The sequence below is a fragment of the Acomys russatus genome, chromosome 32, assembly GCF_903995435.1.
Source record: "Acomys russatus chromosome 32, mAcoRus1.1, whole genome shotgun sequence".
Taxonomy (NCBI): Eukaryota; Metazoa; Chordata; class Mammalia; order Rodentia; family Muridae; genus Acomys; species Acomys russatus.
The window spans coordinates 25,108,568-25,129,900 of NC_067168.1; the positions used below are offsets into that span (position 1 = coordinate 25,108,568).

At 45.2% G+C, this 21,333-nt stretch overlaps 1 protein-coding gene across 2 annotated transcripts in view; it reads left to right on the forward strand.

The window, feature by feature from the left end:
- Nmnat3 (nicotinamide nucleotide adenylyltransferase 3) overlaps positions 1–21,333 on the forward strand; it is a 112,893-nt gene that overhangs the window by 51,094 nt on the left and 40,466 nt on the right. Inside the window, exon 2 of one of the 2 annotated variants that reach the window (XR_007830102.1) lies at positions 3,352–3,511. The exons of the other annotated variant lie outside the window; for it this stretch is intronic. The gene's annotated coding sequence lies outside the window, so the exon portion shown is untranslated. Of the gene's footprint in view, positions 1–3,351; positions 3,512–21,333 lie in introns of those variants that run through there. 2 annotated transcript variants of the gene reach the window in all.

Genomic DNA, 21,333 nt, shown 5'->3' on the forward strand with positions numbered 1-21,333 from the left:
GTTGTGGTTATGGTTTTGGTTTTTGGTTTTGGTTTTTTGGGTTTATTTATTTATTTATGCCTCTAAATATTTTTATTTTGTCAAAATGAAGAAAGATATTAAAAAAAGGCTTCAAGATGACTGTAGAAAACACATCTTTTCCAGACACTCTCATCATGAGGCTACTCTTGTGGATGGCTCTTTGAAATATCTCATTAGACCACTCCACTCCCTGAAGAAAGAAGGCTGCAGCAGCCTGTAGCCAGTGATTCTTTGCACACAGTAGGGGGCGTTCCTGCTGTATAAAAGAAACTTGGAGAGGCCAGCTGTGCTACATCTGGTCTGTGCGGCTGCATCCTCACAGGCAGCTCAGAATACACCATGAACAACTTTCCTGCATTGCAGAGTACACTAGGCTTTCTCATGGCCAAAGGCAGGACCCCTGGCCCGCTGGCAGAGCCTGCTTCAGCATCCACCAGCCCCACTGCAGTCAGGCTGCTTGGAGCTCAGATCCGTGGATAAAAGGCTACTCCTATTCACATAGGGCATATACTACCCAGGAGCAGGAAGCACACTGGGCTTTTCTTTTTTTCCCCTCTTCTGTAATGTGGCATGTGACCTATTTAAAGGTACATCCCGGACCAGATGACCAAGTTCCAGGCACAAAAGCAGTCTTGCTTTCATCCCTCTCAGCAGCTGGGCAGATGTGTCCCAGCTTTTTCCTACTGTGGATTAGCTCACCCCATCCCAACCCCTTGCTTGCTAATTCCTATTGGAAAGGCTGTCCAGCCTCCCTCAAGGCTAGAGGGGTGTAAGTCCTAGTTCTGACCAATGACCCAGAAGCAAACATCTTCAAGGAAACAAGTTTTTAAATGGTTGTGTTCTGAATAAGAGGGACAGCCATTCTAGTCCTTGCTCTTTTAGGGTGCCTCGACCTGGGGTCCTGGCAGTTGCTGCAGCAGCAATCTTGTGACCATGACAGGAAAGCCAAGAGAACTAACTACAGGTCCTCACTGAACCTGTGACCCAGCACGTCACTCAGAGGCAAGCTTCTTCTAGGCTTTCTGCCCTAGAGAAACAAACAGCCCTCCGTTTGTCTCAGCCACCAAAGTTAGCCCTCCATGACTTGAGTCAAGCGGGCCCCTAGCTCCTTAGGAGGCAGTCAGTAAACAGGGGGGGACGTTCTAGGGGCTGAATACTAACAGCTGTGCTGGGGGCTGTTCTGATTGGGGGAACTGAAATAGCTTTACTCTGGAAACTTTTTAAAGGAAGGTGTCATAGGGAGCTGACAAAGAGCCAGTGACAAAGTTTGCTGTTGATAAGTCAGCAGTAGGCAATGCTTGGGTATGAGCCAGGAAACATGGACAGCAGGGCCCAGGTTACACACAGGCCTCAGGTGCCTTGACTAAGAACTCTCTAAGTGTGGCCAAGGCCACCATAGCAGGAGGAGTGAATACCTGCCTCCTGTGGCCAGGCCACTGTGTCACTTACTGTTGCTGCTAGACAGATTACCTCTAAACTGTAGCCGCTTCAAACAACATGTAATGAACTTATTAATTTATTTTTTGTCTTGGCTTATGGTTCCCCAGTGTCCATGAGTCAGGTCTCCAGGTATAGCTTGACCACATCTTTTGACCCAGAGTGTCTTAGTTAGGGGTGACTATTGATATAGTGAAACACCATGTCCAAAGAAACTTGTAGGGAAAGGGTTTATTTGGTTTATGCATCCACATCGCTGTTCATCACTGAAGGAAGTCAGGACAGGAACTCAAACAGGACAGGAACCTGGAGGCAGGAGCTGATGCAGAGGCATGTAGGAGTGCTGCTTACTGGCTTGCTCCTCATGGTTTACTCAACCTGCTTTCTTATAGAACCCAGGATGGCACCACCACAATGGGCTTCCCCATGACCATCAATCAATCACTCATTAAGAAAATGCCCACAGGCCTGCCTATAGCCTGATCTTACTGAAGGATTTTCTCAGTGTAGGCTTCCTCCTCTCCAGTGACTCTAGTTGTGTCAGGTTGATATAAAACTGGCCAGCACAGTTTGTCTCTGAGGTGTTCACATGGCTATAGTGTCACCTGAAACTTGACCATGGAAAGATCTGCATCACAGTCAGATACATAGTTGTGACTGACACTGTCTCCTGTGGTTTTTGGTGACTGTAGCTCTCCCTCAGTCCCTGGCCTAGTCAACCTCGCTATGGACAGCTCACAACATACAGCTGGCTTCATCTGAGAGCAAACAAGAAAGCAAGGGAGATGAACAAGATGGCAGCTAGAGTCCTTTTGTCACCTTATCTCAGAGTTGGCATCCCTACCTGTTAGCTGTCTTCTGTTAGTAGCAGGTCACTAGCGCCAGCCCACATTCTAGGGGGGAGGATTACAAATAAGTAGCTACCAGGAACAAAGACCCCTCTAAAAGCTGTCTGCCACGGGGGCCTGGCTGTCTTGCTCTTCTTCCCCGTGGCTGAGGAAGGGAGGAAACTGAGGCTCAGAAAGAAGCTGTGGTTTGTGAGCTGCCGTCTTCTCACAGGCCCTGAGAGGCACAGCAGGAGTCAAAGCCAGGCCTGTCTTGAGTGATGCTCCAGCACACTGCCTCCAGGGCTGCACAGCCAGAGTCCAGAGAGCTAGCGGCAGCTAGCCCACAGCCACCAGGCTGATTCTGTCCTGCACCTCAGGGCTGCAAGTTACGGAGGAGGGAGCTGGGCTGGGCTGGCCTTTCAGAGCCCTTAGGTTCCGGGTAAGGTACAGTGGGTGAAATCATGCTGCCGTGTTTGCGTGTCTAAAGAGATATTCCGTCTACAAGCTCCTTACAAACACTTTAGGGGAACACTTACTTGTAGAGAGAGTGTGCACAGCGTAGGAGAATGAATATCCAAATGTGTGTCCAAACTGTTAGTATTGGGAAAATATGGGTAAAAAAACACCATACAAAATTATTTCAGAATATAAAGGTTTTCCAAAGTGCCACCCTGGAGTCTATCACAGATGACATTGTGGGAGTCACGCAGACCTCTTTTGGACCCCCCAGATGATGAGAGAGAGCCCAGGGAGGAAGTCGGGAAGAACAGATACAGAACCTGAGTTTGGGCTGCCTAGATCCCAGACCTGGCCCGGAGCTGCTGAGGTCCCTGAGCCGCACAGTGTCCATTCGAGACCTGCAGAGGGTTTGGAGAAAAGGTTCATGTCTCCATATGATGTGTAGTGGTAGACACAATCCCTGGACTACGGTGATCTCTCCGTAAATGTTATTGTCGTCGCCTCCTCATGCATCGTGTAGTGATGGGTCATGCCTCTGTGGTTTAGACACTGATCTAGACAGTTGTCGCCATGCTAGTTCCTGACATGAGCTTTTGTTCCTCTAAAGGCAGGGTGGCCACTGCAGTGGGTGCGGATGCATGTGGCAGCATGAAGAACCGAGTCCCTGTGGTGCTTCTGGCCTGCGGTTCCTTCAACCCCATCACGAATATGCACCTGCGTTTGTTTGAGGTGGCCAGAGACTACCTACACCAAACAGGTCAGTCAGAGACCCGAGTGCTACAGACCTGATGGGTCGGGGCTTGTCTGATGGTGTCCTTGTCACCATCAGTAAGACTGCTTGGTTGATTCATTCTCCACCTCAGTTGTAGGCTACACCTCCTCCACCCTGAGCAGAGGGCTCAAGCCCTTAGCAGCACAGCATGTGTTCATCCCTGGCCACAGTTGATAATCTCAGACTCCATCCTCCTTGCCCACCTAACATTGTCCATGAATACTATGAAGATGCAGGGAAAGGGCAGTTTAGGGAAACTGTACCCCACCTAGGGCTTCCTGGATGTTCCCCACATTTACCCACACTTGTCTTTGAAAGGTCCTGCTACCTGCAGCAAGTAAACAAATGTTCAGTAATGGGGACTGACATTTCTCCTTCTGAAGAATAGGTCTTTCTCTATAACAGACTGTTTTATGTATTCATAAATATATTTTATGTCTGCTTTATGTTTTCATAAATGTGTTTTGTATTACTGTGTTGGCCAAAATTTTTGCCTTTAAAGGCATTTTTACACCAAAATCAATTCCTATTTATTTTTAATATAGAAAAAAGTATTTGAGTAACATGTCAGTCATTCACAGAAATAATACACAAATGTTGGCTTATTTTTATAGAAAATGACTTTGTTTACAAAACATACTTTTATTGCTGAACAAATGATCATGTGTGTCTATCCACAGTAAACAAATGGCTTTTACAAAGGAATTTTTTGAAATACAAACAATGTAGTTAAAATTGCTCATTGGGTATTAGTAGGCAATATACCAAAAAAACTATAAATGTGCAATAAACTTGAGGATAAATATTCCAGATCACTAGGACACAATGAAAATGCAAATAAAAACATGAGAAACGTGGCCAGGTTATATGCATCATGAGGGTAGAGACTGTGGCTTCAGCACAGCCACAGAATTGCCACCACCTGTCACTGGACTGTTAGTTGCTTCCCAGTAAACATCAGTTGTAGGAGCCAGAAGTCTCATCCTGTGAGACTCGCAGAGGTTAAAGACTGGCAGAGCCCAGGGCTGGCAGCGCAGGGAGGAAGCAGAGCCTCGTGCCCTGCTAGTGAGCCTATCAACCAGAAAGCAGCTTTGTGGAGCAGCTTGGTATCCAGTCACAAAAAAAGGTATAGAACCAACATCCATAGTCATAAAAGTAGATAAATCAGTCATTGAAACCGAACCAGAACCAGCAAAGGCTGAAGCAGATGTTAGAATTAACAAAGGGACGGTGAGAATCGATGGCTGTGTGCCATATGCTCAGTGTTTAAATAAAAGCAGAGACAGCATCAAAAAGGGCCCAAATCAAACTTGTAGAGATAGAGAGAACTGTGTGAGGTGGAAACACACCTGTTAGTATTAGTAACATCAAACATTACAAAAAAGACAAGGGAGCGGGCTGATCCAGCAAGGGACCAGCCAAAAGAAAATACAGAGAGGGGAAAAAAAAAATTTTTTTTTTTAAACGGGAGTAACCATGATCTGTGTGTGTGATAACTTCAAGCCGCTGCGTTATACACCTGTCACCAGAATCTCAAAAGGAAAAATAAAAAAGAGAGCAGGAAGAATGTTTGCAGAAGCCAAGGCTGGAAGCTGTCCGGATTTGAGGGAAGCAGCTCACCGGTCCAAGGAGCCCAAAGCTGAGCTTGCAGGAGAGAGTCAGCCCGAGGAATGTGATCCTCAGATTCCTCAAAGCCAAAAGGAAAGAACAAAACTGAGGGTGACAGCAGATGCCTTGTTACCCAATCCCCGGGAGAATTCAGTAAAATCATTTCCTCAAAGAAGAGAAAGCAACGCCAATGAGCCCCGAGCTCTGCAGCCTTTCAAAAACAAAACCGCAGGGTTCTCCCAGACACAGAATCTGGAGGACTCCACCAGATACCCTCCACTCTAAACGCCATGCTTCTAAATTCCCCTGGACAGGAGAGTGACAGCTAGGAGTCCGGGTTTCCCTGAGGGACTTCAGGGAGTTAGAAACAGTGACCACATGGGGCATTATGCAGCACGATGGGGTAAATGTCTTTAAAGGAAGGTTGACAGTTTTACATGAAAATTCAATATTGTGGGATTCTAGCCTGCAGATGTAAACCCCGGGGCAGCATTAACACTGGTGGGGAGGGGCAGAGTGCACATATTTGGCCTGTGAACTGCTTCAGTGCTACTCAAAAAAAAAACTGTGGTATGTTAAAGATAAGCATTTAAACCCCCAAAATATTTGTGTGTGTGTGCCCATACATGGTCTTGTGTACAAAGAACACATGTGCATCTGTGGAGGTAAGAGGACAGCTTCAGGAGTGTTCCTTGGGTGCTACCCTCCACCTTTTGAGACAGGCTCAGCCACTCTCCTGGAGCTTGGCAAATACCCTGGCTACACCGACTGGCTAATGAACCTCAAGGTTTTACCTGTCTTTGCCACCCCAGCACAATTATTACAAGTCCACGTAAAACTACGCTGGAGTGGTTTGAACAGGAATGGTCCCCGTAGACTCTCGTGTGTGAAGGCTTGGCCTGTGGGGAGTGGCCTCGTTGGAGCAGGCATGGCCTTGTTGGGGGAAGTGCATCACTCTGAAGGCAGGCTTTGAGGGCTTACATGCTCAAGCTACTCCAGGTGTGATACGAAGTCTCCTTCTGCTGCCCGTGGGTCCAGATGTAGACCTTTCAGCTCCTCCAGCACCACGTCTGCCTGGATGCTGCCATGCTTCTCACCGTAGGCAATAATGTCCCAAACCCCTTAAGCGCCAATTAAGTATTTTCCTTTATTAAAGTTGTCTTTTTACAGCAACAAAACCCTAACTAAGACACATGCTCAGTTGTCTTTGCATGGGATCTGAGGATTAAATTCAGGTCCTCATGCTTAAAAACAAGCACTTTGTAGATTGAGCCATTGTCCCTGCCCTAAGCCCCAGATATCAGAGCAGGTAACTATGGTTAATAAGTATACAAAGGAAATAATATAGCACTAGAATATACTCAGTTAATTCAAAAGAATAAAGAGGGGACAGAAACAGGTGGGACAGTCAGAAAACAAGTAAGATGTAACACCAAAACCTGACACTGTCACTGATCACTTTAAATATAGACTAGTGGCATCTGATAAACTTTGGATTATCATGTCCAGTAAAACAAGCAAGACTCAGCTCTCTACAGTTGAGCTGCCCCCTCACTACAGGAAATGTGTTCCAGGACCCTCATGGATGCCTAAAGCTTAAGATCATATCAAACTTAATGTACTGCATTTCTTCCTGCATGGTTACCTATAGTAAAGTTGAATTTAGACATTAGGCAAAGGAAGATATTAACAACAGTAGCTAATAAAATGGAATGCCTATACTGTACACTGTAATAAAGTTTATTTAAGACATGTAAGCTATTTCTGGAGATTTTTGTTTAATTTTCATAGAATAGTTGATCACAGGTAGCTAAAATGGTGGAAAACAAAATTGCAAATAAGAAAGGATTATGTATTAAAACCACACTTTACATGTAAAAATAGGAATGTGTTAAGGAGAAAAGAATTAAAACTTATCCCACACGAACAGTAATTAATGAAAAGCTGACGTTGCTATTGTACTAGAGGACATAAATTTCAGGGAAAACAATATTACCAGCAATAATAAAGTCTTTCTATAATTACAAACTTAACCCCAGTTCCAAAATACTGAGACCCACAGCCAGACAATATGCAGAGCGTGGGAGACCGTGTAACACTCAGATCTAAATGGCTGTCTCCATCACATCCCTCCCCTCAGGGCTCAGGGAACCCTGCAGAAAAGGGAGTGGAAAGAGTTTAAAAACCAGAGGGGGTGGAGGACACCAAGAAAACAAGGCCATCTAAATTTCCAGGATCAATGCGAACACATACACACTCACAGAGACTGAGGCAGCATGCACGGGGCCTCCACAGAGCTGCACCAGATGGAATCCTAGAGCTGAAAGAAGTGGACAGGTGCCCCATCCCTCACCCAGAAACCATCTCCAATTGATAGCCACTTGCAAATGAGCATTAGTTTCCTCCAAGGGAATCTCACTGGGAAACAAACTACTCTTAAGGGCAGGCTGCATGCCCAGCAGTAGATGGCCAACAGAAAACGAACTCAGTGGTTTATTTGTCTCATAATGTTATGTCAGTGCTTTTTATTTTTATTTTTTAAATTATATGTACATAGTGGTTTGAATGAAATGGCCCGATAGGCCCATAGAGACTGGCTCGCTTGGGAGCTGCAGCCTTGTTGGAGTAGGTATGGGTTTGCACGCTAGGCCTGGCATGCCACATTCTCTTCCCGCTGCCTGCTTATCTAGATATAGAACTCCAAGCTCCCTCTCCAGCACCATGTCTGCATGCCACCAATCTTCCTGCTGTGACAATAGTGTACTAAACCTCTGAAACTGTAAGCCAGTTCTGATTAAATGTTGTCCTTTGTAAGAGTTACTATGGTCATGGTGACTCTTCACAGCAATAGAAACCCTAACTCATTGTGTGTGTGTGTAATTGTATTTCTATATATTAATAATAATAGATTCTAAATAGGAATTTAAAGTCAAATCATTTACAAGCGAATAAAAAATACTTGAGGTTTCCAACGTGTGAAAAAACAATACAATAAATAAGACATTGATAAAAGAAATTAAAGACCTCCTCACTATGCTGGAGAGATGGTTTAGCTGTTAAAGACGAGGCTCACAACCAAAAATATAAAGACCTCCTCATTAAAATAAAGAAAACTTTGTCCATAGGTTGGAAGACTCAACATGTTAAAAGTTTATTTTTTGGTGGCCTTATTAATAAGATTTTGCATTAGTATATATTTATTACTCATGGTATTGGGCTTTATAAGGACATTTTAATACAAAGTATATAACATACTCAGCCTGTCCTCTATACCCCTCCACCATCTCCTTTCTCAGGAAAATCTCTCCAAATTTTTCTATAGATCCATCCTAATTGCAATAGGTTTTTTATAGCAATAAGCTGATTCTAACAATTATATAAAGTTAGGCTTGCTAGGAGAGAAACATAACTGAAATAAACAGTTTGGAGGATTGTCACTGTCTGTCTTTAGAGATAATTATCAAACTGTAGCGCTTGTGACAGTCCTGTGCTGCGGCAGATAAACAGATCAATGGAACCGAGAGAGCCAAAGTTGACCCCATTTATATAGATAACTGATTTTTGTGAGAGTGCAAAAGAGAGAACATGGTAAAGACAGGTGAGGTTTTTTCCATAAATGGTTCTAAAATCATTGGGTACCCATATGCAAATTATGTTTAATTCATAAATCATAGTATACGCTAATTCAGCTGGATCATAAGCCTTAATATAAAAGCCCAAACCTACAGAATTCCCAGAAGAAGGCACAGGACTTTGTAACTTGAGGTAAAGATTTCTTATATAAAACACCAAAGTGTGATTCATGATGGAAAAACAATGGTCAGTTGGAGTTAATCAAAACTAATATGCTCCCGAGAGACAGATAAGAGAAAGAAAGGACAAACCGCGGGCTAGACGAAGATCTGTGGAGTTTAGATTTGATAACAGACTGATATCCAGAATGTACAGGGACCTCTGGACTCAGTGATTAAACAGATAGTAGGCTTGACCCAAAAGATACATAGATGGAAAACTATCACATGAAAAGAATCTCAAAGGACATGAGGTAAGAGCACAGTGTGTCCAGCGAGGTGGCGCATGCCTTAATCCCAGCACTCGGGAAGCAGAGACAGGAGGATCTCTGTGAGTTCGAGGTCAGCCAGGTCTACAGATTGAGTCCAGGACAGCCAAGGCTACACAGAGAAACCCTGTCCTTGGGGGTGAGGAAGGCACAGTTTGACAGCACCACACCTGTGAGGACAGGAGAGTCTCTTATCCCATGCTGAGGAGTGTAAACAGGGCAATGGGTAATGGCTGTTTCTAGTGGCACTGCAGTTTCTTAAAAGTTAAGCGTCTGCCTACTATGTACATGCCCAAGACTGTATGTGAATGTCAGAGCAGCTTGAGCTATTAAACAAGCCAGCTTGTAAATAGAGGAGCAGATTGTGATTTCGCCAAATTGTACGCAACAGGAAACAGATCAAACCGACAGTAGAGATGAATCTCAAAAACAATTGTGCGGAGTGGATGAAGTCAGCCCCAAAAGAGCATATTTTATATCCCATTTCTAGAAAACGCAAGTTAATCTACAGTGACAGCAAATACAGTAGAAGCTGGGAGAGGGGAGAGGCCTAAGGCAAGGGATAAGTAGAAACATGTTCCTGTGTTCAGGGATGTGTGTGTGTGTGTGTGTGTGTGTGTGTGTGTGTGTATGTACTAGAAATGGCTCAGGAAGTAGAAGACCCTTGCTTCAGATCCATAGTATTTATTTAAAGTCAGACATGGCAGCCTACCTCTGTAACCCAGCACTAGCTGCAGGCAGCATTGGGGAGGGAACAAAGGCAGATCCCTGGGTCTCTCTTTCCAAGCAGTCTAGCTAAATCAGTAAGCCACAGGTTCAGTGAGAGGCTTTCTAAAATATAAGGTAGAAAATACCTGGCATCAACCTCTCATACCTACCTTCCTCCCTCCCTCCCTCCCTCCCTCCCTCCCTCCCTCCCTCCCTCCCTCCCTCCTTCCCTCTCTCTCTTTCACACACACACACACACACACACACACACGCACGCACGCACGCACGCATGCACGCACGCGCACACACACACACATGCACACATGCGCATATACTCTCATGCAGACACACTTACTAAACTTGGAAAAGTTGACTCCATAGAGTTGGCTCGGTTGTATATAAAATTCCATAATTTCCTTAGGACAAATGGCCCAATGTCTTTAACAAATAAATAGCAAAGAAAGGAATAAGAAGCTGTATAATTCAACAGAGGCTCAAAAAAAAAAAAAATGAAATATGGTGTATGGACTTAATTTGAATTCCAGTTCAAACAAATCAACTATAAAATAGTATTCATGAAGAAATTTAAACCCACGTGGATAGTAAATGTTATCAAAGAACTATTTTTCTCAAAAAGAGCTACTACTTACATTAAAATAAAATGTGCTCCTTGTTGCATAGAAAGAAGTGTACATAGCTATAGCCCAATATTCCCTGCATACCTTACAAAAGAAGTGTGGGGCACGCTTAGCTTCAGGACACAGAGCTTCTGCCCACCACACTGTTGGAGTATGCTGTAAACATCTGTCTGACTGTAAGCCCTGGCACTGAGTAGCTCCCCTGCCAACCATGCTCATCAGAAAGGCCTCTGGCTTTAGGAGTGCTGTATTGTGAGGCTCTTGGGTACAGGCCTTGGTCTCCAATATGGAATGGGCCACTTCACAGACAGCTGTTAAACACAATCTGCAGACTGCAAGTACTGCTGGTGTACCTGCAGGCTTTCCCTCAGCCTTGTGGGAAGGCTTTGCCATGGCCCAATGAGAGCTCTGCTTTCCCCAAAAGTCATAGTAGCCACCAAATGTATAGACAATGGGTCTTATGGCTATATCACATATTTATATGAGGCTTGATTTCCGTCTCTTGGTAGTGTTGGATCAGATGTCACCTCAGCTCCTGCCTTGCCTTTATTCTCTGTCCTTCTTTGGAAAGCAACTAGCCATCTTTGCAAATGTGCAGTGTACTCACTCTCCTACCTTCCTGGGAATGTGCGTTACCTTTAGCATCCCACAGGCTTGCGCTTTATCATCTCCAGGTCAGGCACACACTGCAAATAGAGTGGCAAACCGCACCTGCTGCCAGACAGAAGTGTACAGCCTCAATGGCAAGAGGATGAAATCCAAAAATGGAAGACTTAGTGTAGGGCTCAGTTGGTGGGGGGGGGGGGTGTGTGGTCGGGAGGATGAAATCTGGACATGGAAGAATCATATCCTTGCACGTGGGAAATGCATCTGACTGGTGTGGGAGTTCCAGGCGTAGAGAGAGTCTGTGTTGCTATCATGAGGTGGTGCTCTGTGAATTTCCCTTCGCCAAACAGTCAGGCATCATCTCCACCTACCCACAGCAGCAGATGCCCTGCTACCACCTCCCACGGCCAGATTTGTGCACCAAGCTTGGCCCTACCCAGCCTCTCCAGGGACATGCATTTAAATGGCATATTTTCTCTCGATCCAAAACAGATCTCCAAGTGAAAATCTGGCCCCCCAGCTGACTTTTTCTTTCTTCATAACAAAAACAAAGTCTCCCTTCTGTTGGTGTAGTCACCAAAAGCAACTCACGGTTCTCTGTGGTGCTGCAAACATACAAACTGGATTAAACAGCCTGACACCATTTTTGTTTACTGCCTTTAAGTAGACACTATACTCTCCTGCCTCAGCTCTCTCTGCCGCTTTGCTTTGAATCCATTCCCCTTTCACAGCTAGCCCTTTGCCAGTTGGAGCCATTCTCCCTTTACCTATTTCTTCTTCTTTTTTTATTTTTATTTTTTTCCATTTTTGCTGAACAGAGCCTTGAAAACTGACAGAAGCACAGTAATACGTCAAAAGTATCTGCCCACTGGTTCTATGACAGTGCATTCCCTGATGATGGACAGAGAGGGCAGTGGATGAGAGAAAGTGGAAACCGAGTGTTGGTCTGTGTGATCAGTCACCCCCCACCAGAGTCTCTTCTCAGTGGATAAATGCCACACCTGGCGCTCTAACTCCTTAGCCTGAAAGGCTGTTAGGAAGAATGAGAGGCTCCCATGGGTCTTCTGTGCACACACTGGCCTAGCACTATGCTCTGGGGCTCCACAGAGACTCTCAAAGGCTTCATAGATGAATTTGCATCCTGGATGTCAATGATTCTTAAAAGTTTGTTTGGGGTTTTTATTCTTGTTTTCTGGTTTCAAGAGAAATTATTCAGCCAAACACATGGCTAGTCAATAGCTTTAGACGCACCTAAAGCATTCAGCGAATCTATTAAGAATTCAAGCTTGCATTTCTCTGAAGATGTTGGATGTATTCCCAGCTGTAAGTGGTTGTTTCCCAACATGCAGTCACAAACTTACAAATGGAGGCTGAATTAAATTTAAATGTTGTTTTCTGCTATTTAGATGGCTTAGTGTTTCTGATCAATATATTTGGCTATTGGCCTATGTTTCAACAACAGTCTCCTTGTATTTCCTTCTTCGCATCAAATCTTGCCAGCTTAATTAAGACCTTCCTTTAGCAATGAGCTAGCACCTGTTCATTTTTTTGTCTTTAACTACATTTGTGTCATTACTCACTACACCCTGGTAGTCCTGGGCCCTACGAAGTGATGTTACTGGTTTTGTAGATGAGGAAGCTTGCGCAGAAGCTGAGAGAGACGGAATGTCTTGACTGCAGCCACACATTTAGCTGTGGTAGAGCCATTCTCCCTCATTGCCCGTCACCATCATGCCGTGCTCCCTCCAGTCATTTTCCACACCCCCATCGGCTGACCGCGCTGGGTGCCGTGCTGAACTGCAGGGCACACAGAGGCAGAGGTAATCCTTATGGTGGGGGGCAGTCAGAAATCAAATCTCACTGAAGTAAAAATCACCAAGGTGACACGCCACTAAGGAGACATTCTTACAGCTATCACTGTGTGGTGATTTGGCACACACGGAGAATCCGGGGAGGTCATTTCTAAAGTTATGAGTGACTAAGCTGGTGTACAACCACAAGGCATTACTTAATTACCAGTGAAGTTGACTGGGGCCAAGAGGTGCAAGGACAGTTTCAGCCTGGAAAGTTACATGTATGAAGACCCTGCAGCATATGACAATGTGGCTCTTCCAGCTGTGAGATGAGAAGAAGTTGCTCATCTCTCTCTGTCTCTGTTACACATTCGAGCCCAAACACTAAACTGTGGCTGACAGGAAGCCAGTAGGAGACTGCCGAAGCAGCTTGTAATGTAATGTTGTCATGGTCTGGCTATAAACTGCCCCTCATAGACTCATGTGTTTGCAAACTTGGTCCCCAACTGGTGGTGCTGTTTTGGGGTACTAAGGGTTAACAGAAAAAGGTAATCCCCACTGTGAGTGCTGGCACAAGACCCTACCACCAGGAACTGGACTACTCCAGCCACTGTGCCTTGGAGCTCAGCATCAGCTGCACACTTTCAGTTATGGGCACCAGGAGATGGCACTGCGGTTCTGGAAAGCCTGGAGTGCATGAGAGGGCCAAGATGGGTATTGGAAAGTGGTGCTTGGAGGAGGAGTGAAAGCCTATTTGTCTTCCAAGCTGGGTGACTCAGCCCTGAGAGTGAGGCCTACAGAAAAGGGAGAATATTGATCATGCTGTGAGAGACCATGTGAACCCAAACCTCTAATGCACTCTGACACAGTGTGGCAAGTCCAACGAGGACATTTCTCAGCAACCCTGTGAGGTGGCTGCTCTGGGGCAGCTTCAGAGAAAAGAGGTAAGAGTTCAGCAAGGGGAGAATATGCTACTGAGGTGTGGTACAGCGCGGGAGGGGTGGCAGCGGTAGGACATGGTGCTTTGGGTCTTGCTGGGAGTATCCTTAGAAAGACTGATCTTGGCATCCTAGGAAGATCAAAAGTAAGACAGAGTGAGTGGATGGTGGGGAGAGCTAGGGACAGGACAGGCTGAGCCCCAAGAGGCAGAAGCACAGGCTTAACAGATGTGGTAAATAGTGACTAGGGAAGCGCTGAGGCTGTGGAGGTACCATGCATGAAGGGGTCTCATGGTCTCCAGAAGCTAAGGAGAGACTTTTAAGGACAAGAACGTAGGGCTCCAAAGTGGCTCTTCTGTGCAGACTTGGAAATAGGCTACATAGTGGTCAGATTTGAGCTGAGGAAAATTGTCAGATCCTAAGGCCAATAAGTGACCCTGGTTTTGTAGATTGTGGCAGGATCCCTAAGGACAAGGAGATGTGCTGTGACCGGAAGGGAGTGTGGAAGGATGGAGGCAAAGGTAACTGAGTCCAGGCAGAGGGGTGCAAAAATGGCTGTGAAGTAGGTGGTAGAGCCCCCCCAAACAGTGCTCTCACACAGTTGCATCTTATAAAGATGCAGTTGCTTCCGCATCGCAGGAATGTTTGAATCAAATGGGCCACAGAGGAGCCTGAGATGGGAGCACAAGACAGGTAAGAGGAAGTATAAGTAAGGATGGGAGGAGGAGGGGGGGAGGAGGGGGGGAGGAGGCTCAGTAGGCAGCGGGAAGGATTACCATCCCGGATTCTATGACAGGGAAACTGAGGCATAAAGAAGTTACATTTAACACAGCTAATATGTGGGGCACTGAGGCCCACCCTCAGCTCTCTGTCCCAAGGCCATTGGTCTCTTCATACCCCCTCCACACTGCAGAGGCAACAGCAGGTTATTGTTGAACTTTCCAAGTGTGGAATCCCAGGGCCAGACTTGCACAGGGCAGAATCTGGGTCCACTAGGGAGAACAGGAAGTGGCCATGGGTTAATTTTGGAGTCCATAGTGCTAAGTAAAGATGGACCTTAGATGAGGGGACTCACGGAAAGTCTTTTACCGAGCACCCGCTACATGGGATCTCTGCCATGACACAGGAACCCTCAGTCTTCAGAAAAGATGCCCCCTTCAGCTCTGGATTGCTGCCCAGCAGAGCTCATTGTGGTTGCCTCTGGGTCCCATGGGTCGCAGAGAGGCCTCTGGCTTCAGTCAGCCTTGCTGTCAAACCCACTCAGTGGCCACATGACCTTGAGCAGTTTACTCCAGCTGCAGTTGGTTTCTTTGGTTGTTACCTGGGGACAACATCTCCCAACCTTACAGGGTTATTTATTTTAAGGCTTAAGTAAGAGGCTGACACTATCTATCCAGCACATATTTGACCCCTTTTGCACTGTGTATAAGCCCCAATTCAGGGCCGGCCATGACCAGAGGGGTTAGCATAATCTTCTCATATGTATGCATGGAAGAGAGAGAGAAGCCACAGAAAAGGACCTCCTGTTTTCTCTTAGTCTTTTCTTGATACTTTATGATGTTATTTTGTAATGATCTTGCCTCACATGCTTGTGGCATCCCAGATTAAATTGCATCGTAAAGATAACAACCCAGCCCAAAGCCTTGTCCTTTTTTGTTCCCCTTTGGACAACCTTGAGGAGGGGAAAGGTATTTTATGGCTCCTAGTTTCTCCTCACAGTGACTTGCATTTTAAACGCAGGCATATTTATTATAACATCGTTTACACTCACAGTTTTCCATGCTAAGTAAAAATGTCTGATGAGTGTCCAGTATGATGCACAGCCCCTTTGTTCACCCCGTGATTTTCATCTTATCCTCTGTTGCACAGTGCATATGGAAAAAGTTAAATGCATCAGTACAATCTGAGATAAGGGGGAAATTAAGCTATAATAATTCCATTTAAGCCAGTGGCGGCCCCAATTCAGCATCTTCTGGGTTTTTGGAGATACCAGGAGAGCCTAAGTAAATACTGTATAAGCTCAGTGTGTTACTTTAATCTTGGACTTACACGGACGTGTATTAATCAAACAGAGTGATTTTAATATACATTTATGGGTAACGTTCCAGCTTGGTCTGAAGAAAAAAAAAACCTTTGTTTTCATATTTCTAATTTAAAAGAATTTTCTGGAGAACATAGGTTTAAGAATGTTGAATTATCCCAGCAATTGTTTTGAACCAAGATAATTTTTTCCCTGAGGCTTCAAGGATTTGAGGTTGTATTATATATTCGTTCAAAAGGAGATATTTTTCTGATTTAATAATACAAAAGCATTTTCCTTGTCCTTCTATTTCTTCCTTGAGATGTGGCTTTAGGGAAACAAATCCTATGAGGAAGCAGTTTCTGTGGCAGGTGTCATGGCCTCAGCCTCTGCCACTGTAGGCTAGAGTGTGAAGGGCACTGCACTGGCATGTGTGACCCATGCCCTCGGCTCTTCACAGAGCCCTGTACGGGACCTTCTCTGTCCAGTGCTATAAAAATGGAGAGCCTATTATTCATTATCTGAGATGTCCCAGCTTCCTTCTCCTGCTTCCTCTTTATCTTCTCCTTTCTCCCAAACGAATACAAAACTAAGGCATATCCGTGTACTTGTTCATCCTCCAAAGGAGTTATTGAAAGCCACATGCAACAAGACGCTAGTTTCTGGAGTAGATAATGACCTCTCAAAACTCAGCCATCAAAGCAGTCAGCCCATCCAGGAAAGGAGCAAAGACATGATAGACATCGCACTGTGGCGCATGTGCAGATTGTGAACAGCATGTGGGAAGACAGCCAGCATTCGCCTGTAAGAAGATGCAGCCTCAGCACCATAAGCGGCATGGCTACACCTCTTCCACAGGAGCTCAAATGCAAGCTCTTGGCATCAGCCGATGCCAGGAGGAATGCAGGGAGAACAGAGCCCTCCCAGCTGTGGCTGGAGAGTAGCGTGCCCAGCTGTGGCAGGAGAGCATGTCTGACAGCTTCTTATGGAATCAACATGCAGCTCCCATATGACCCAGTAGTTGTACTTTTGGGCATTTCTCCCAGAGGAATGGAAAGATGTTCATATAAAAGCTGGTACACAAATGTCCATTGCAGCTCCACTCATGTTGCCAAAACCCAGAAACCACCCAGCTGTCCTTCAAGCAGCAGCTATATCCACACCACAGAATTCCAGCGAAAATAAAAGAAGTTTTTTATGGGTTTTTGTTTTTTGTTTTTTTTAAAGGAGATGTTCATCTCAGTAAAAGGAGATGAACTACTCTCCCAGCACCTTGGCTGAATCTCCAGAGAGTAGGACTGAGTCAAAAATGTCATTCCTCAGAGGTCACATGTTACATGATTGCACTGATATAACACTCTGGAAGTGACAGAATTGTATCAACGGCTGCTGGGGATGAGGGGCAGGGGCCGGGAAACAGGGCACAGTAATTAATAAGCAGCAGGAGAGTAGGGTCCTGTCCTTGCAGTGATGGAAGTGTTCGTGTCTTTACTGGTAGCTACATGTCAACTGTAATGAGATAACCCAACCCACACCTTTTATGCACATATCCTTGAATGAGTGTGTGTAAAACAGGAGACATCGGAGGAAGGTGGCTGGATTGTGCCAGTCTCGAGATCCTGGCTGAAGTATTGTAGTGTACCACATAGATTGTTACCGCTGAGAGTAACAGTGTGGAGGGCACAAGAGACCACTCTGTTCTTTAAGACATGTGTGTCCACAACCATCTCAAAAGGTTTACGGAGAAGTACACAAGAACCAGGAAGCGCCTTTTAGACAGTCACTCTCCACACAGTCCCAGAGGTTAAGTGTTAATGACCTTGTTTTGTGGAGAAGGGAGCAGAGGCTTGGGAATGCTTAACAAAGCCTGGTGTCTGGGATACAGAACCAGAGCTGCTTCGGTGCCAGCCCCCCAGGCCAAACTCTGAGGCCCCTGAGGAGAGCTCTCTGGGCTTAAAGTGCCAGGGTTGGTAACCATCTCTGCCTTCCAAATAGGAATCGACCATCACTCAGAGTCAGGGGCCAGTGTTTGGCATCTCTGCTAAGCAGACCATCACTACAGTCCATGCAAAGAGCATCCAGCACAGCCGAGCAGCATCAGGGCAGACAGTCGGCGAAGCAGAATTCCCAGCAGCACAGAGGGCATTAATTAAAAGGAACTGAATAGATGTGTCTGTATAAATATTCCTAAAGATGAGGTTGTCAGGACAGAGTTAGACCTTGGGGAAATTTATGAGTTACTGATAATTATAAGGAAAATAAATTTAAAAGGACAAAATCATTTAAGAGTAGATTTTATAAGCTAATGAGATAGGTTAGTTAGGGGATGGCTGGGAAGGAGTGGGAATGAGGGGGGATGAGACAGGTAGAAGGGATGAGCAGGGGCTGTGCTCTGGGCTTCACAGCTCTTGACTCTCAGAACATGGAATCACATGCCAGAAAGGCTAAATACATATTTAAAGTCTACCAGGATGCCCTGGGAGAACTCAAGATGAAATACAAACAGTGGCAAATGAGCCTCGCTGTGTTACAAATGAATAGATAACTGCCCAGAAGAGGAGAAAGGAAGAACCTAGTCTTGGATTCTTAAAAACCACACCAGGATGGCTCCTTCAAGGCTCAGGACAAGCAGGTTCATTCTGCTCCCACGGGGAGAGGTTGGGCATCTTTGTGACATCTGTTTATACATACTAGAGTCAAACAAGGATGTCCATGATTGTGGATAAAAGGCAGACATAATCTCTAGTGTTGACTTGGAATTTGAGGTTTCAGTATATGAACACATAGTTCAAACACACACACACACACACACACACACACACACACACACACACACACACACACACACACGGGAGGGACAGGGGTAGAGGGCGGGGGGTGGGGGGAGAACATCCCAAGTCTAGAAACAGCAAAACTTCAGTAGCAGTGAGTGTAGCTATGCCACTCTTCAGGAAAGGACAAAAGGGTGGCTTGGGATGTTTGAACTGCTGCTCCCAGGCCTGCTGGCGTAGGGCCTGTAAACTCAGCCACTCAGACAGCTGAAGCAGGAGGATCAAAGGCTCAAGGCCAGCCTTGCAACTTAGTGACAGGCTGTCTTTAAAAGTAGAGAGAAAGCTGGGGGTGCGCAGCAGGGCCAGAAAGTTTGCCTCACAAGCCTGTGGCTCCAAGTTCACGCCTAATACCACAAAGAAAGGGAAGAAGCAAGGTAAGTCTGGACATCTTAAGGTTCCAGAGAACAAGGGCACGCCTAATAAATGACGAACAGATGTCGGAAAAGATGCTGAACCCACCCAGAGGCATTTGCTTGTGTTAGGCTCATCTAGGGTAGTTTAAGAAACAAGGTAAGTGAGGACACTAGATTATACCCTCACAGAATAAAATAAGTACCCTGAGCCCATGTTGATAAAAATAAATAAATAATGCAAGCGAAAGGACACTTTTTTTTCTTACAGTAGAATTATAATTAGTGCTGCAGAAAGAATGTTGGAAAAAGAAAATCGTCCTTCACAAAGCATCACAGTAATGATTGGCGTGGACCATAATCATCAGTATACGCTAAAATTAGTAGGCAAAGGCAGGATAGGAAATAGGGTATTTGCATAGTGTTTTTCTACAAGAACTTCCTAATTACAGATTCACAGGAGGAAATAGTGACTTCACTGCTGGGATCTGGCAGGTACCAGCCTAACTAGGTATCAAGGTTAAGACACCTGGAAGCAAGACACATGAGCAGCCTCTGATGGGCTGCCTAGAGAAGGACTCAGCCTCAGTTCTCAGGTGTTCCTGCCTAAAGCCTTAAGAGGCCCTTGAGAAAGTATCAGCACAGAGAGATGCTCCACACAGTTAACTGGCCCAGAAGTTTTTTAGAGTCCAGAGTTTTGAAAGGCTGGGAAGCTGATTGAAGAAGACTAAAGGTACATGACAGCCACGTGAGACGGGATCCTAAATTCAAGTGTAAACCAGAAAGGTGGCGTCGCAGGAGGTACCAATCACTGGTAGGTGGTGTTAAATTCCTGTTAATTGTCTGCTTTAGGAAATCTGTAGCTTGGTTATTTAAATGTTAACATTAGCAGTAGCTGCGTGACGAGTGTATGAGAACTCATTACACCTATTATCTTTGCAACTTTATTAAGTCTAAAATTAGACAAAGTAAAAGTGAGGATCGCAAAGGACGTGCATTATGTTGGAGTCATTATCTGGATATTTAAGCAAATGTGTTAGAGTAAAATAAACGGTTTTATCACCTGAAACCAACATAATAGTAATAACAATAAGGAGAATCATTTCTTATACTTTTCAAAGTATTTTTTAACTTCTAAATCTCCAAAATAAGCCCATGAAGTTAGCTTTTTTTTCCTCCTCCTCCCATCGCTTTTTCTCTCCCTCCCTCTCTCTCCCTGTCCCTCTTCTCCCCTTCCCTCTCCCCCTCTGCCTCCTTCACCCCCGCTCCACTTTAGGGATGTAAAGTTCTATGAATCTTAACCTAAGAGGTTCTTGGTGTTGTTAAAATGAGCACAGAATATATAAATATGCAAAACCTCCAAAGCCAGAGAAAGGACTTGATTTCAATCCCATACTACTGTCTCCAACCTTGAACCGGCCTCACTGGCCTCGTGTCAGGAAATGCAGAGGAATGCATGGACAGTTGCTGTTCAAACTTTTCTAGAGATGAACGCCCTGAAGGACAGACCATGATCTGACCTGGGCACTGACAGAAAGGATGGGATGGTAAGGGCAGAAGTGGTGATGACGGCAACTCTGAGCCCTGGGCATCTTTGAGTTCAGCCCCACAGCCAGTGTCAGAGTAAGCAGCCCTGACCATGCTCTGAACCACCCGTGGAGTCTTAGCATGACCACACCTTAACACTGCAGAAGGTTGTCTATGTCCTTTTTTAAAAAAAAATTCTATCTACTCAGGTCAGTATGTCTAAAAACTGTACATATCATAACACAGTTTTGTGTGTGTCAGGGAGTTAAAATGTTACTTCAATATTAGTTGCCAAATAATAATTCATATCAACCTGTGGGAGAAATGAACAGGAGTGAGAAAGGATTAGTGAGCATGGTTGGCATCTTGGCAATCCCCTTAGTCTTGCCCCTAACGTGTACATCTCCTCTGGCACTTGCTGTAGTGCAAATACTTGAAATTCTTATAGCTCTTTGACCCTGAACTGTTCTTCCTTGAGAATCATCTAGATATCAATACGTTGTATCCACTGTGAGGTCAGGACAGGCCATGACGTTGCCTTGCATACCATGGCTTCTCCTTGCATGGGGTTAACGTGAAGAGGAGGATTCATCTAAGGATGGTCCTCTCTCTATAATCCCATCCTATACCACGTTGCTGTACTTTGCATTCCTTTACCCCTTAGAAAAAGGGGCGGTGCCTAAAAATCAGCGTTTCTCTAAATTAAATAGATCAATAATCTACCTGACCATCCTTAAA